This window comes from Chenopodium quinoa, unplaced genomic scaffold (assembly GCF_001683475.1).
Source record: "Chenopodium quinoa cultivar QQ74 unplaced genomic scaffold, ASM168347v1, whole genome shotgun sequence".
In the NCBI taxonomy this organism is placed as follows: domain Eukaryota; kingdom Viridiplantae; phylum Streptophyta; class Magnoliopsida; order Caryophyllales; family Amaranthaceae; genus Chenopodium; species Chenopodium quinoa.
In genome coordinates, this window is record NW_018743649.1 from 350,640 (window position 1) to 368,237 (window position 17,598).

Consider the following 17,598-nt stretch of genomic DNA (forward strand, 5'->3'; position numbering starts at 1 on the left):
ATCGAGTTTACTCTCTAGCGCAATACGTAGAGATGGTATTTCTATTTCGACAGGTTGTACGACATCCATTCCATATACCAAAGAAAATGGTGTATTTCCTGTTGACGTACGGATTGACGTGCGATAACCCCACAATGCAAAGTGAAGTTTGTCAGGCCAATCCTTATAATTTTCTGTCATTTTCTCGATGATAGTCTTTAAATTCTTATTAGCTGCCTCGACTGCTCCGTTTTCTTGAGTTCTATAAGGGGACGAATGATGATGTTGGATACCATATTTGTGTAGCAATTCTTCACATTCGGCTTGAAAGTGAGTTCCATTGTCACTTATCATTTCATGTGGGATTCCATATCGACAAATGATATTCCTTTCGATAAAGAGTGCTACATGTTTTGCGGTGAGTTTAGCATATGATTGTGCTTCAACCCACTTCATAAAGTAATCAATTGCTACTAGAATAAATTCATGGCCTCCTATCCCTGGAGGAGCGATCTTGCCAATTATGTCAATTCCCCATGTAGAAAATGACCATGGTGATGTGTAGGTGTAGAGCAAAGATGGAGGAACGTGTTGTAAGTTGGCATAAATTTGACACTTAGGGCATCTTTTTACATATTGATGGCAGTCCCTATTCATGGTAGTCCAATAATATCCTTCTCGCATTATTTTCTTAGACTAACATTTTTCCATTTATATGAGTTCCACAGATTCCTTTGTGGACCATTCTCATTATTCTTTGTGCATCCACCTTCCCTACACATAGGAGGGCTCGACTTTAAGTACCCTTTTATGTAGCTCGTTGTCTATGAGTACATATTGAGAAGCCAAAAGTCTCAAGGCTCGTTTAGCTCTTTTGTCAACATGAGGAGGGTATTCTCCATTGGTGACATAGTTGAGAATGTCTGTGTACTATGGTTCTTCTTCTTGTTCTTCATCTTCGTCTTGGGCTGGGTCGTCGTCTTCTATAGCATGTATATATGCCAGTTTGTGCCTTTTTTCGATAGTTAGAGGAATTTGCTCGATATCCGTGGGAATCCTAACCATTGAGGCTATTCTCGCCAAGGCATGAGCAAATTGATTTTCTTCTCTAGGTAGATATGTGTATTCTACCTTCTCTAACTGATCGGTAAGAGTTTCCAGATAAGTTTGGTAAGGGGCTAGGCTTTTGCTCCTTACTTTCCACCTTTTAGATATTTGATTAATGATTAGAGAGGAATCTCCGAATATCCTTAACTTCTTTACTCCCAATGCCAGGGCTGTTTCAAGGCCTACCACACATGCTTCATATTCAGCAGCATTGTTAGTAACGCGAAATCAAGCTTTATTGAGATTGGGACATGTTCTTATTTAGGTGATACTAGTAGCACTCCGACACCACATCCCTTTTGGTTTGAGGCTCCGTCAAAATACAAGGTCCAAGTATCATCTTCGGTGACCATCAAATTTTCATCGGGAAATTCATTGTCCTGTATTGGTGTCGAGTCTTCTATTGAAAAATCTGCGAGAAAGTCTGACACCACAGATCCTTTAATAGCTTTTTGTGGCATAAACCGCACATCGAACTGGGCTAAGTTGACTATCCATCTTGAAATACGTCCATTGAGCGTTGATTTCTCGAACAAGTATTTGAGTGGATCCAATCGAGACACTACGAAAACGGTATGCACCAACATGTAATGTCTCAACTTAGTCGTGGCCCACACCAAAGCGAGGCACAATTTCTCGAGTGGTGCATAGCGTGTTTCGTATTCGAGCATCTTCTTACTTAAGTAATAGATTGCATTCTCTTTGTTTTCTACCTCTTGTGCTAGCATGGCTCCCATTGTCTCTTTGGTAACTGTCAAATATAACCTAAGAGGTATTCCGGGAAGTGCTGACGCTAATACGAGAGGATTTGCGAGATAGGCTTTGATTTGGTCAAAGGTTTTTTGACACTCGTCATCCCATATTACTGGTACATTCTTCTTGAGCTTTTTGAAGATTGTTTCGCATATCGTTGTTAGTTTTGATATGAACCTACTTATGTATTGCAACCGGCCAATGAATCCTCGAATCTGTTTCTTGGTTTTGGGCGGTGGCATTGACATGATTGCTTTAATCTTGGTTGGATCTATCTCTATTCCTCTAGAGCTTATGACGTACCCTAAGAGCTTGCCTGAGGTGACTCCAAAAGCACATTTTGATGGATTTAACCTCATATTGTATTTTCTTAGCCTTTTGAAAAATTTCCTTAAGGCTACTTGATGGCCTGGACGGTCCTTTGATTTCACAATCATGTCGTCGACATATACTTCAACTTCTTTGTGCATCATGTCATGGAGCAAGGCAGTTGCTGCACGTTGGTAAGTAGCACCTGCGTTTTTCAACCCAAATGGCATTACCGTGTAACAGTAAGTGCCCCATGGTGTGATAAAAGTTGTCTTCTCCATGTCTTCTTCCGCCATGAGAATCTGATTGTACCCTGCGTATCCGTCCATGAATGAGAGAAGCGCGTGATTTGCTGTGTTGTCTACCAGAATATCGATGTGTGGCAAAGGGAAGTCGTCCTTTGGACTTGCCTTATTTAGATCTCGATAGTCGACACACATCCTTACCCTTCCGTCTTTCTTTGGAACTGGGACGACGTTGGCGACCCATTCGGGGTATTTGGATACCTTGATGAAACCTGCAGTTATTTGTTTTTGAACATCTTCTTTTATCTTAAGTGCTACGTCGGGTTTCATTTGACGTAACTTTTGTTTTACAGGTTTCATTCCTGGAATTAATGGTATAGTGTGTTGAGCTATTTCTTTGTTAATGCCTGGCATATCTTCATATGACCAAGCAAATACATCGATAAATTCTTTAAGCAAGTTAATTAAATCGGTTCTTTCTTGTTTATTCAATGTTAGTCCGATTTTAACTTCTCTTTTATGAGTTGAATCATTTGAGATGTCAACTGTTTCAGTCTCTTCAATTACTGGTGTTTTCTTTTCAAGTGTTTCCATTGCTTTAATAAATTCTTTATCTTTTTCATCGTTAGCTAAGCAATGTTGGTGATCTTGGGTTAGGGAAGAACACGAGAAGTAAGGAGAATGAGCGATATTATTATACTCTGAGATCATTACATCAAAGAGCGATATGTCCTCAGGGACTGGATCACTAACTATCCTAGGAGAAGAAATAGGAAGGGAAGGCGTTATAGCTAAAGACTTAGAAGATTCTACAGGGAAAGACTCTGACTCTGACTCTGACTTTGACGATTCTTCAAACATCGGCCCTTGTCCTGTCGTGATCGATATCTTCCTTCCACTCGGAGTAGTCACCTTGATAGTCTTGCGCCACCCTTGCAGTAATCCTTCAGCCGGAGTAATTAGCTTTGAGGGGTGGAAGTTTTCGCTTTGTAGCACCGTTTGAATGAGTGAGGAGTTATCTTCCTCATAAACTGGCTCAATCTTTTCTCTCCCAAACAGTAATCCCATGACGTTAAAGTCAAAGCATGGAGGTGCTTTCTCCTTATGGACGGGAGTTGGGATTTCGTCAATGAAAAAGCAATCCAAGAAAATCTCGAATCCTGGTTGTCGTATGCCATTTACAACAAATGGTTCGGGAAATTCATGGCATGGATAGTCCTCTCCTTCTTTTATAAACTGACCATTAAGCGTAAGAGGGTACTCATCCATTGGAATTGCTTTCTTTTGAATGCGAGCGTCCCTACGTGCTTTCAATTTGTCCTGGGCTCGCTTGAGATCTTTCCGAGTCGTTCGAAACCAAGTCCGAAAGTATCTAGTTTAGGGAGTCAAGGTGACTCTATCGATTTTGCTATCCCCTTCTTCTTTCCTAAGGTCATCCCAAGGAAGTGTCCTTATTTCTTTAGCATAGTGTTGATAATCATGTTGGAATGGGGGTCGTGGCAAAGAGATGTCCTTTCATCCTCTTGGATTAAGGAAACTTCTTCGTTAAAGCCCCATAGGTCTTCATCATCTTCGTCGTGCTCCACGTTGATGATTGGATTCTCTATTGATTTGATCATCATTGGCGAAGCATGAATAGTGATGGGTATTCCTCCAACTATAGCTTTCACTTGTTGGTGGAGAGATGAAGGGACGACCTTTAGATCGTGGAGCCAAGGGCGTCCTAACAACAGATTGAATGAGGCTTTGATGTCTACCACTTGAAAAGTAGTAGCATGTTCTATTGCTCCTGCCGTCACATTTAGGGTTATTTTTGCCAAGAGCTTGACGTCGAGTATTATCGTAAGCTCTTATTCCTTGTGTGGACGGAGTTAAATCCTTATCCTTTATGCCGAGCATCCTCGCAGTCCTAAGTGGACAGACATTAATAGCCGATCCATTGTGTATAAGAGTCATGAGAACATTCATTCTTTTGCAGACTACCGTAAGGTTTAACGCTTTGTAGTGCTTGTCACCTTCCGGGGGTAAATCTTTATCAGAGAAGGTGAATAGATTAATTGGACTAGGGAGATCACTTGTGAGGAAGTTAGCTAGTCCCTCAGGAGTGGTGTCAGAATCTATCCCGATTTTATCCAAGGCATTCATCACAGCCAACCTATGTTCTCGAGATGTTGCTAAAAGCTTCCATACATTCATCTCAACTTTTGTCTTCTTGAATTGTTTAACGATGCTATTGTCTTCGATGATAGGTATGGGAACTTGTTGTACAATAGGCATGGGTTGTGTTGAAACAGGAGGTTGTATTCTCCTGGATCTTGTGAGGACGTCTATTGATGAATCTTCTTCAGCCCAAACGTCATCCGTGGTGTATGATACAGAAGGTGAAGGTCCTACTATGTCTTTTAGATAGACATTTTCTTCATCACTGTCCCATACTCCATTAACATTTATATCCTCTTCTTGGACTAATTCCTTTCTATCAATCATTTTCTGCACCAAATCCTTGAATTTAAAGCAGTTTTCTATGGTGTGTCCTCCAGACTGATGGTATTGACAGTAATATCTATCTGTTCTTTTTAGTGATTCAAATGGTCTCGGTTCGAGAGGTTTGACCTTGCCACTCTCGGAGAGCATTTTAAACATTTGTGCATACGGGATCCCAATTGGAGTATTAACTTTATTGCTCTTCTTGGGTCTTTCGGTGACTTGTAAGGGAAAGTGTTTTGCCTCATAAGTCGTTTTTACTAGTGTGAATTCTCTCTTAGGTTCTTCATCATATTCCTTGCGAAGTTCATTCAAAATTTTGAGAGTTTTATGTAACAGTTGCGATGTCTCCCTCAGATATAGTGTGAGTATTCGTATCTCTACCTCTTTTACTGGTTCTGGAAGATTATCTTCGACATCGAAAAAGGTCTCTTCTTCTTCCTCTTCGATGTTGGTTACTTTGACAGGCTTAATGAGAGATGAGGGGTCAACTTCGCCTTCTTCATCGAAGATAGCCAATGTGTGAGCTAGAGGTGCATTGTCAATACTCGGTTTCTTACTGGCAGGAGGCAACGACAGCTTATTACTTTCAATTAGGTCTTGTATAGCTTCCTTAAGCTTCTAACAGCTTTCAGTAGAATGGCCCCTACCTTGATGATATTTGCAATGTGCATTGGGGTTCCAATTAGGCGACCTCTTCTCGACTGGTGGATCTCCAAATGGTTCAATGGGAGTTATAAGGCCTTTTGCATTTAGCCGATCAAACGCGGTGTCATAACTCATGCCAATAGGAGTGAAGTTTCTCCTAAACGGTTTCTTTTGTCCTTGGTTGCTCATGGCGAGGACTTCTCCTATAATAAAGGCGCTAACATTATTTGAGTGGGCGATTTTGGAAGAAGAAGGATTGTCGTTCTTCTTTCCTTTCCAGCCACTGTTGGAGTTATTGTTGGTAGCTTTAGATTTAGCTAAGTCATCTTCAATATTAATCCCAATATCATAAACAACCTTAAAGGTATGAAGGTTATTTTGATATTTAAGATTTTTTGAATATTTTTCTTGGAGATTTTTCATGAACAATCTCACATACTCTTTTTCACTTGGTACCTCAATCATTTTAGCTGAGGTTTCACTCCACTTGTTAAAGAAAGATGTGAAGCCTTCATTCTTCTTCTGCTTGATAATTTCAAGTTCTCTATGGTCAGTTTCGACTTGAACGTTGCACTTGTACCTATCGACGAAAGCGTTTGCTATGGATTCCCAGGTAGAGGTCTTTTCTTTTTCAAGAGAAAAGAACCATTGTTGGCAAACGGTCTCGAGAGATAGCGAGAACAAAGAAGGGAAACTTTCTTATCGATACCCTTGATACTCATTATTGTTTCAAATGCCCTTAGATGGAAGTAGGGGTTGTCGATTGCCCTAAACTTTGGGATGTCGTTGGCACTGAAATTCTGCGGAAGAAGATCCTTATCCACCGAGACCCCTTGGGATGTGAGTTCTTGAAACTTGTAGTCGCTGGACAACTTGCTTAGGCTTTCTTGCATGAGGTCCATTTGTTGTTGCTTCGCGGGATCCTCGATCTTAAGTGCGAGAAGCTTCAGTGTCTCAGTTACAGTAGCCAGTTGTTTCTTGAGATCATTAACTTCTTCCTGAGTTGCCATTATAACTCTTGCTTTCCTCTTGCGAGCTATAGGTTTGTCGAAAAGTTGGACTTGTACGAAGAGGTTATCTTTGATTAATCGCCTTTCCTTTCTTGACCACGCGCTGTAAATTAAGCCAGTTTGCGTTTTAATTACTTAACTCGAATCAGTTTGACTTTATGGCTTTTATTTTAAAAAAGTATTCATATTTTTAGGGAGCAATAATGTACATGTGTTTAGGGAACTTAAGTACTATTATTTATTGGAGGATTAATATCCGACTTACCCCTCTAAAAAAAATGACGAAAAATAACGCGCGCACACAAGACTCCCTTAATCATGGTCAAGACATGTGTATTGGTGTGTGTATTGAGTGTAAGTGACATGCTTGGACTCTTGTGTAAGACCATGGGACTTAGTGCCTAAACTCGAATATTAATTCAATTAAGCATTATTGCCGGCAAAATTAACCGAATTAAACAGGAAACTGATTAATTAGACATTAAGTGATGACTCGACAAATAATCCGAATTGTCGGCCAAGCGACAGGACTGGCGTCACAATATGGTGGTTGGCGCCAGACTTTTTAGTAAATGTCTGGCGCTACACACCATACAGTGGCGCTACAGCCCAGATTTTGGCACCAATACTGGAGCCTCGGTCTGGGACTATTTTCGATATTATTAGTCAACTGGGGTATGCCTAAAGTCGTACTAGATCAATTCCGATTAAAAGAAGAAAAAACTTTATTGACTCGAATTAATTAATTAATTAATTAATTAATTAATTAGGCAAAGTTCTTTAAGTCATTAATTATAATCTCAACGCAAATCAACAAACGGTTAGGAGGAGCATAGAATATATATGCACAACAAATAATGCATAATTAGGCAAGTCAGCACAATATGATGCAATGAGTTCGCAACCTAACCATGGCTCTAGTTCTCTAAAGTTCGAGATATGGTTTAGTCAAACAAGGTCCATGGTTAATTGTCCAGATGCACCGCGTAGAAGCCTAACCGTGAAGGGTTAACGCATGTGGATAGAACACCGCGAGTTTTTTTTTTAGAAAAAACTCGCTTCCATGGTTTGGTGAATTCAACCTCTCAGATGTACCCTTTGTTGCCAGGAGCGTTCAATCGGGTAGATAGAGCATGAATTCCCAGAGGGTTATGTCCATATGTAGAACACATATGGGTTTCAGAAAAGTGAGAAAAAATTCAATCAGGAAGTAGGATCGAGCAAACAATACGAAAAACCGGTTGAAATTAGAACGCATATTTCTAGCTCGGTATTGGGGGAAATTGGCGCCAGCAAACAGAGACAGGCGCCAACTTTTAACTGTAGCGCCTGGCGCCAATACTGGCGTCTGGCGCTACGGCAAAAAGTGTGGCGCCAAGCTCTGGCCTCTGACGCTACTTCCCACATGCCTCAACAGCTTTCTGTGCTCAATAAGATCAACCATTTTCGCGTGGTGTTATTTCAGTCCTAGTTGTGAAAGACATTTCTCAAATTTCCTACGTGCAAAATCCTATGTTTTTGACTCATTACGGATGGTCTTTCCAATGAGAACCTTTTTATGCATATGACAATAATGTTAATCAAAATTACGCACGTGAAATACTTAGAACTTTTCGAGTCTCATCCACTCATTCTAAATCATTGCCGAAACAAATTCAGGAATTAAAATAGAAATCCTCCCCAGTGGAGTCGCCAAAAACTGTAGGGAATAATTTCAAGCCTTTAAAAATCCCACTAGCTTGAACCCCACTGTGATCATACACTAAAGTACGGTGGCGTCCAAAAGGGAAGAAGATAGAGCAAAAGAGTCGCCAACAAGTTTTTAAGGAACTTGTAAACCGTTCATAGGATGAAGGTTACACCCCTTAACGATCCAAGAGATCGTCAACTCCATAAGGTCGTGAACCAAATAAGGGTTCGGGGATGAAGGTACAAATCCAACCTAAAAAAGATTGAACCTGCCCTAATAATAGGCCTCTACTTTATTCTGATCGTATTCATGTGCGCTTTTTAATTAACATGCAATCATTAGGATTAACCCTAAACCTGTTTATCTATGTTGGTTGAATTTAATGCACAAATAAATCTATTATTGGTAATCACTTGAAATTATAATCATAATTAACCCTAACAAGATTATTAATTATCTTATTAAGCGTAATTACAAGTATAAATTCCCTTTAAACATGCATAAAAGGCGTGATCAAGCAATAATTATAAATAAACATCAAGCAACATAATAATAATCATAACAATAATTATAATTATAATAACAATAAATATCATCATCATAAGAATAAATTATAATTGAAAAAATCATGATAATAATCATAAAATAAAATAATCATCATCAAAATAATAATAGTAATATTCATAATAACAATTATAAATTATAACAATTATAAAAATAATCATAAATCATGTTAAAGCATAATAAAAATAGCAAGATCCTAGGCATGATAATAACAATATAAAATAATATGCATATCAAGCAATATAATAAATAATAAATAATTAATCATAATCATAATAATCATAAATATTAGGAAGAACATAGGAAGCATCATACTTTTAATCATACTTAATATTAAAGATACCCTAGACATGATACTAGGAATCATAAATAACAATCTAAGCATGATATCTACATCATGAAATCAATTAAACCATTAAAGTACTTACTTGGATGCCTCGTACCTCTTTCTAATTACAAAATACACGCGTTAGTAACTTCAAGGAAAAATAATAATCAAAACAATTAAATTAAATAATTGAAATAGAGATTTGGGACCAAACCCTCAGAAATTAAAACCTTTCACGTCTAGGGCGAAGGCAACTTCGAATATGGCTAGGTGTTTCTAGATCTTGTGAATGTGGAATTTTGTGTGAAAAAGCAAAGTATAGAAAAGAATGCTAAAAGATTAATGTTATTGAAAATTGATGAATGAATGATGAATGAAGAGAGTTGAATGAAGAGAATTAATGAATAAAGAGAGTTGATTATTGGTAATTCATAAAGTGATTGTTGATGAATGATAATTGTAGATGAATGAAAACGGAGTTTTTGATACGATATTTATAGAGAAAAACATCCAAAAAAGATAATTATCAAAACAGAGTCTGAAGACCACAAAACTAACTTGGCGTCAGCCCTAGCTCATTGGCGACAGGACCAGTGGCTAGCGCCAGGCGCCAATGGCTGGCGTCTGGCGCTAATCCTGATTCCAGGCGCCAAGGCCTGGGGTTGGACGCCAAATTGGATCAACGCATTTTCGAAAATCTGATAAATTTCCCGTATTGGAAGATAAAATAATATAATTTCAGTCGAAAATGCTATTTGATCTAATTAAAACTCTAAAGAATCCTAATTGAATTAAGAATGATAAAACCTTCTAGAATGTTCTAGAAGACTAAAACCATTCCTAATTACATTAGGAATGATAAATCATATTAGGCCCTCCCCTAGATCATTGGGCCGTACTTAAAGCTCAAACCGGGCCCAGTTTAGTAAATTGGCCATAACTTCCTCAATATTCATCGGAATTGGGCTTATAATATATCGTTGGAAAGGTCTTTGCGATCCCCATCCAACTACACCACTATTGGACCCATATCATGGAACAACCAAACTGGATTGGCTGTTTTCTTAAAATAAAGTTTTCAAAAACAGAGAGAAGAGAAAAGAAAAGAAATAAAACTTTCCGCAACACTAGACCATTCCACACTTTCGTTTAATTCGATTATGATTCGACGTGAAAGGCACTCATCACTGGGTTTGGTTTTGGGGAGACACAAATGGGTGTCTACAGATCCTAACCTTAATGATCTTTCTTTGTCTATGGTGGATTATTTTATGACTGACAATTGCCAATGGACCGTACTCACTTAGTAATTAGTGCAAAAAAAAAAAAAAAAAAAAATCTCGTGCCACGACAATATCCCCCGTGTCACGGGAAAGTTCACCGTGTCACGGCAGTTTCTATTGTGGCATTGTGGAATTCCAGCAAAAAAAAAAACCCACTGCGTCACGGCAGCTTGAACCGTGACACGATACAGTTTTCCGTGTCATGGTGCCCTTGAAATAAGTCCAGTTAGCTTTTTTTTAGTCTTTCGTGTTATTTTAGTCCTCGCGTCAGTCATTTTGGTTATTGTTCACATGTCTAGCCATACGATCATACCACGAGTCTTATAACATCACTTAGTCACTCACGAGTCAAGTATAGTCCACACACTTTCTTTATGTTCCGACTCGAGTCGTGCACCAGGTCGTTTATGATCGTATACTAGGTTCATGCACCCTTTTTTCATAATAAAAAAATGAGTGGAGTTTTCTCACCTGTTTTCAAATGTCTATTTTTTCCTTCCTTTCCTATTTTGAGCAATGAGTCAAACAATTAAGTGAATTATTTTATTTCACAGTACTTGGTCAAGGAACAGGGATAGATTAATACGGTTCGAGTCATTACCGCAACAATCTCTCAGATCTAATAGGCGTTCAAAGAGAACTTTGCCATCTCCACATTACTTATCACCTTTCAATGGCCACTAAAGAAGATATTGAGAACATCAACAAATCCATCAAGGCACTGTCTGCCATGATGCAAACCCTTACCACTAGGGTCACTACCATAGAACAAAACAAGGTCACTGTTTCCACCCTTGACAAATTGAAGGAACAAATGAGTAAGATTTCTGAGGATTTCACTTATGTGGAACGACCTCCCACTCCTTTGGATGTGAAGGACAAACTTCCTGAAAAGTTCTCCACTGCTGATATTCCAAAGTTCAAGCCTACTGACAATCCAATATTCCATTTGAAGGCGTTCTCTGCAACCATGGCTCTTAAGGGATTGGACGTAACACTCTTCCCTACGCTGTTCCCTCTCTCCTTAGAACATGCTTGCCAACAATGGTTTTATTCCCTAGATGCCAAGCATACTGCGACTTGGCAAGATGTCACCGATAGTTTCATGAATCGTTACAAGTGTAACATTCAAACTAAAACTTCTGAACGTGAACTCTCCATTCTCAAACAGAAAGAGAATGAAGGCTTCACCGCTTACCTGAACAGGTGAAGGGAAACAACTTCACTCTTGGTAGATCCTCCCAAAGAAAAAAAGATGGTTCGCCTCTTTATTCAAAATCTGACTCATAAATATAGGGAACATCTCAAATTTCTTCCACTGAACACTTTTGAAGGTGTATACGACATCGGCATTAATATCGAGGATGAGCTAATAAAGACTGCTGATAGTAACAATAATAACACTTGGAAATACAAGAAGAAGACCATCCTTCTTCTTCCTCTTCTAAGCACGAAAATACTACCAACAATATAAGCCAATTTGATCTCAATGAAGTGTTAGCTCTTGATGCTCCATTGCCTAAGAAGAAAAGAACTTACACTCCTCTAGGAATGACTTATGATGCGGCCTTTGATCGCCTCTACGGTCAAGGCTTGATCACACCTATTGGGCCATTTTCAGAGCCAAAACCAGAAGAAAGGAGCGCCAAATGGAATCCCAATGCCCATTGCAAGTACCATCAAGGAAGGGGCCACACTACTGAGCAATGTTGGAATTTGAAGGACGTCATTCAAGACTTGGTGGATGCAAACAAACTTCCTTTCCCTCCAGGCGGCAAGAAGTAATGAACACAAGGTGCACAACAGATCCTTCGTGCAAGATTTCATGATTTCTTTCTTTATCATTCATCTCCATTCCCCCATTCATGTCTAGCATAGGTTTTCCATTTTGAATTTTATATGTTTCATGTGTTTCGTTCACCTTTTCCATCAACTAAATGAGCAAATTTCCTTTACATTTCGATCATAGAATTTTTCATTCATTCATTCATTCTAAAAAAAAAAATCAATTACTGAACTAAACCCAAGGTACACCAATGACTTGAGGCACCTTTGCAACCCTGTCATTCCCTGTTACCTGTTCAATCACATTCCATTTCTTCATCAACCACTTTGAGCCTCGTCTAACGTTTGGCCTTCATTTCTTCAACCCACATTCACTTAACCCTGGGATTTGAAGATGTGTAATTGTATAACATTCAAAAAGCAAGTAAAAAAAAAGTAGCAAAGCAACAATAAAACAATGTCTAAAGGCAAGTAATCCAATGTCTTTGATATGAATACGTCTCAAATTGCGTCTCTCATCGAGTGCTCGGTACCGTGCTTGAGAAACATGAATGCTAAGTGAGTGATGGACCGCATGATTTGAGATTGCCTACATTGATTCAAAAGAATGAAAAAAAAATCAAAGCAAAAAAAAATGTTGAAAATAAACTTGCAAAATTCAAAATTTTCAAATTCACAATTACACATCTTGGGGGCTTCTCTCGGGTCTTGAGCCTTTCACCCCTTTCTTCCTTAAACCATAAACTTAACAACATTACAACCCTTGAAAGACCTCTTTGAGGTGTACATACACTTGTGCAAAGTTCGGTTAGAGCTACGTTCGGCCTGATTCCTAACGGATACGTAGGCAACCTCACATTGAGGTGCGGCCACATTCATATTCATTTCTATGCATGATTGAGTCAAAGAATATCCAATTCTTATCTCTATATCCCTACCCATTTAGAGATAGACTTGGGGGCTTGAACCCACATCACATTAGCTTACCCAGCCTAAAGAGTCATCATCTTTCACACATAAATTTCCATCACCATAACCTTTGCAGCCTCACCTTAGTATCACTTTCACACACTTCTTTCAGACATACATATCCATATCATCTTTCCCTTAGGAACCCTTTATCATGAAATCTTGTTTCCCTACCACTCATGCTTCATCATCTTTCAAGACAACATTCATCAGAAGAAACGTTGTATACTTGCTTAGCTTCTTGACCTGAGCAATGTTCATTGTTTCATGCATCGCATAATGTGCTGAGTAACATTTCTATATCAATGATTTGTAATAATACAAAGCATATCGTCCTTAGCTCCTTGACCTAAGCAACGTTCATATTCACTTCATTTATATACGTGCTTAGCTTCTAGACCTAAGTGACGTTCAAGATCGCTTCTTTACACCATATATGATTCTTAGCTCCATGACTTAAGTTCATTCATCTATCGTGTCACATGATGTAATTGTCCTTAGCCTCCTGGCCTAAGAACATGCATCATGCTTACATTATTTTCAGGACAAGCAATTTAATCCATACGATTCATTTCGTCTTACTCAAGGAGGAAGTTCAAAACTTCTTCCCTTTTTCATTATTTTATTTTGGGGAATTTCAAAAACTTTTTCAAAATTTTTATCGAGGGAAGTTCGAAAATAAAATTTCATTTTTCACGTCTTTCTTTTTCGGGAGAAAGTCGGTACCCTCCATTCGTCTCATGACAAAAATGATGGAAAATTTTTGCTTTTGCATTTTTGGTTGCTTGTGTCTGCACACACACACTCAAACTATACACACAATCACAAGTCATACTCATGTCATGTCATTTCGTGTCAAGTCAAACTTGGTCAAGTCAGTCATAGTCTATACGAGTCCCTTGGCAAATTTTATTTTGTAGAGCTCAATTACAGCCCACGTCCGGGGACAAGCGGACCATCTACAACCCACGTCCGGGGAAAAGCGGACCATTTACAACTAGCCCACGTCCGGGGACAAGCGGACCATTTACCACCAGCCCACATTCGGGGACAAGCGGACCATCTACAACCCACGTCCGTGGACAAGCGGACCATCTACAGCCCATGTCCGGGGACAAGCGGACAATTTATAGCCCACGTCCGGGGACAAGCGGACCATTTAAAGCCCATGTCCGGGGATAAGCGGACCATTTACAACCAGCCCACGTCCGGGGACAAGCGGACCATCTACAGCCCATGTCCTTGGACAAGCGGACCATCTACAGCCCACGTCCTGGGACAAGAGGACCATTTACATCCCACGTTCGGGGACAAGCGAACCATCTACAGCCCACGTTCGGGGACAAGCGAATCAACTACAGCCCACGTTCGGGGACAATCGAACCACCATCATTTCACGGCGCAAGGTTCTCGATACACAGAGACTTGCAATATCATCATCTGTCGAATTTCCTCAAGCATGGAAAGTATTATCTGGTGGATTTCTTCAAGCATAGAAAACCGCCAAATTCATATGTTTGCTTTCCTCAAGCATGGAAAGTATCACCTGGTAGATTTCTTCAAGCATAGAAAGCTATCAAACTCGTCGGTCGACTTTCCTCATGCATGGAAAGTTTTTCAATAGAACGTCATTCGGTGGATTCCTTCAAGCATAGGAAGCTACCAACCTCATTTGCCATCGATACACTGGTGTTAGATAAGCATTCTATCCCTTTACTCTTTTATCTGTAGAACTAACATTTTTCTGCAGGTATCGGCGTATACAAAGTGATTTAGGATTGCAGAAAAACTTAAATCATTCTCCGTCCCTATCGACTACTTTGACTATCATTTTTAAAACTGACGTCTACAAACTCAGTCAAAGTGGGGGCTTCTGTAGACACCTAAAAATGTCTACCTAAAACCAAACCCGTTGATGAACACCTTTCACCGCCATTATTGGCCGGTTTTAGTATTTAATCTTTGGAGTGCTTAAATCCATGTTCAATCCAATATATTTCATGAACCAATCTAATTTCTAGCTCATTTCTCTAAACCATAACCTATTTTCCACTTTTCGTGTCCACATCGCAAAACCGAGAGAAACAGATTTTATGGCTATAAAATTTTGATCCAATTATTTTTTTTTTGGATAGGTTTTTAAATAATCTTTCCAACCATATATCATAAGCCCAATTCCGAGCTATAACGAAAAAGATATGAGCAAAACACTAAACTCGGCCTAAAACCGACACCCTTCCACTAAAACGACCATATCTTAAAATCTACAAATTATTTTGACTTGATTATAATTGGGATGGAAATTAAACTTGATAATCTTTCCAATTATATATTATATGCTTTATTCCGAGTTACGAATCAAAAGTTATGATTATTTTAAAAACGGGTAAAAAACTGAAATTACCGCGCAATAGCTAAAACGCCGCGACGCGAAAAATGCTGACGTGTCACGGGGCTTATTCCCATGACACGGTGCCCTTTCTGTGTAATTCTGCACAGTTTTCTCCCGTTTCACGGGATTTTGCACCGTGTCACGATGCAATTTCCCGTGTCACGGTGCCCATTCCGTGACACAGGGATATTCCGTGTAATTTCCGCGTACTTTTTACACCGTGACACGGCATACTGCACTGTGCCACGGTGGACAATGCCGTGTCACAACATTTCTTCCCGTGTTACGGTGCACATCTCGTGACACGGGATTCCTCCGTGTTTTCTCCGCGTAATCCCTAAACGCGTTTTCACTTCTCGTAACCTAATTATTTCCCGCATCACTCAATTTTCCCCCATGTCACGGGATCTTCCCCCGTCTGACGGTGCCTGGCACCGTGTCATGGTGCTCTTTGCCGTGACACGGTGTTATTTTTTAGGGTTTTTATGTTTTTAGGGTTCCGCGCGTTCCCTCTGCTCATTTTCCCTATAAATAGGACCCCCCTTTCTGCAGTTCGAGGAACCAATAATCATTCTCTCTCACCTTACACTAAAAATCATTCTCTTCTCCCTCTTTAACCTAATTTCTATCCTCCTTATTCTTCCATAATAATTCCCCTAAGTACTGAAAGGAGTCCATACTTAACCCGAGGATCCGTCCTTAAACCAAGGCGTGAAAGGTACAAATAAATGAGGGTTTGGAACAAATTAACTCTACTTTTTATTTAATTTAATTTAATTTTCTTTTGCTTTATATTTTTTTTTTATTGAAGTTACTAACAATTTATTCATGATTAGAGGTGATCGTTTGAGGGCTTGGACGGGAAACGGGTCGGGCCTATACTTCAGTTTTTGTCCCACGAGCTAATTGTAGCTAACCCGAGCCCTTTTATGCGGGCTTGATAAATTGTCCAAGCCCGCTCTATTAACGGGCCGGGCTTGCCCGCGGGCTCACGGGCCTAAAATATTTGTTTTACATATATCTAACACTATTTTTTTTATATCATTTACATATGTTAATATTATTTTGATTTAGTTATTTTAAAAATTTCTTGATCACTAATGATACTAGAAAAAAACATATTTAACTTGTGACATATGTTAGTGAAAAAAAGGAAAGAATGAACTTATTTAATACAAGTATAATGATTCCCTACCTTATAAAAAGTGGGAAGTTGTTATTATGAATAGTGCACTGACCTTTTTACCCTTCAAAATGTTTATTTACCTTCTTACTTTTTTTTTATAAAAAGTGGGAGATTGTTCTTATGAATAGTGCACGTACTATTATACCCTCAAAATGTTTTTTTACCTCCTTACTCCCAAGTGTAATTTTGTAATTTTTCTTAAGACCCATCAATTAATTAGAAATTAAATGAAGAATAGAATAATTAAGTTTAAAATTTTCTATATTTAATTTAAAGGGGGTTATGATTTTATTACATGACAACATTAGTCACTAGACAACGAAAGGTTGTTGCTTTATGTGGGAGTTTTTTTTTTCTATATTTTGCAAAGGTCGAAATTAACGACTTACATATAATTGTGTTTAAAGGACATTGAAACTAATGAAATTAATCTATGATTGTACCGAAGTAGATGTACTAGAAAGAAAGGAAACCAAATTGACTATGGTGAAAAGGGGAAGAAAGCAAGAAGGAATTCAAGGGAATTATTAAGGGAATTATGGGTTGCATAGGGTTAATTTACTGCAAAACCGAATTGTTATAAGCATTTTGTCCAAGTTCATAATCTTAATATCTATTAATTTTTTAGCATTGTGAAATCATGTGTATTTGAATACTATTATGTATTAATGCTACTACTATATATGTATATTGTGATGTAACCTCATGTACTGTTATATGATGTACCTTTTTGTTTCCAATTATATCAGTGAGCGCAAAAGATATATTAATATCATAAATTTCTATATAAAGTGTTAGCATGTAGTGTTTTTTCACTACTTAAATAAATAAGGGAGCAGCATGTTGTATCACATTTCCGATAATAT